The sequence below is a fragment of the Seriola lalandi genome, unplaced genomic scaffold (genome assembly GCF_002814215.2).
Source record: "Seriola lalandi dorsalis isolate HSWRI2012SDOR001 ecotype SW California unplaced genomic scaffold, Sedor1 jcf7180002054981, whole genome shotgun sequence".
Taxonomy (NCBI): domain Eukaryota; kingdom Metazoa; phylum Chordata; class Actinopteri; order Carangiformes; family Carangidae; genus Seriola; species Seriola lalandi.
In genome coordinates this window covers 1245501-1246007 of record NW_019525661.1, presented here as the reverse complement: position 1 = coordinate 1246007, position 507 = coordinate 1245501, and the positions used below count along the sequence as shown (strand labels likewise).

The window sequence follows — 507 nt, the reverse complement described above, 5'->3', positions numbered from 1 at the left end:
AAACTCTGGTTCTCTGCTGAATTAGCTGGAGAAGATGTTATCATCTTAATCACCTTCCGTGTTGTTGGTTTAACGTCCTCATACAGCTTCTTCATATCCTCTACACTTGGGAAAAACTTCCTGAGTATTGGTCCTGTGACCTCTGAAATATTATCCAGTGCATATTTTGGGTGCTGGATCATTTGCTTGTGGGCGACCTGGACAAGCACGGCTCTCAAGTTATCGTACCGTACCGTTCTTACTCCCATGCGATCCATAAGATCAAGAAGCTCTTCCTCGTCATCGCCGACAACAGCCTCTTGCAAAGCGGTGGACAAGAGATCACGCTCAGACTGACTAAGATACAACATCAGGGAGTCAAACAGTAAATCAGGTGAAACAGAACAACTTCAGTCCCTTGGCCAATATCCTGCCAACAGACTTCCTTCTTGCCGTTTTGGGGATAGCGATGGCACCCTCACATCTGCACCTTCTGCTGCACAGTCAAAGAATTCTGTCCAGAAGGCA

The 507-nt window shown here is 46.5% G+C and overlaps 1 protein-coding gene across 1 annotated transcript in view; it reads left to right on the top strand.

The window, feature by feature from the left end:
• LOC111648340 (cadherin-6-like) overlaps window positions 1–507 on the top strand; it is a 91613-nt gene that overhangs the window by 82090 nt on the left and 9016 nt on the right. The window lies entirely within an intron of this gene.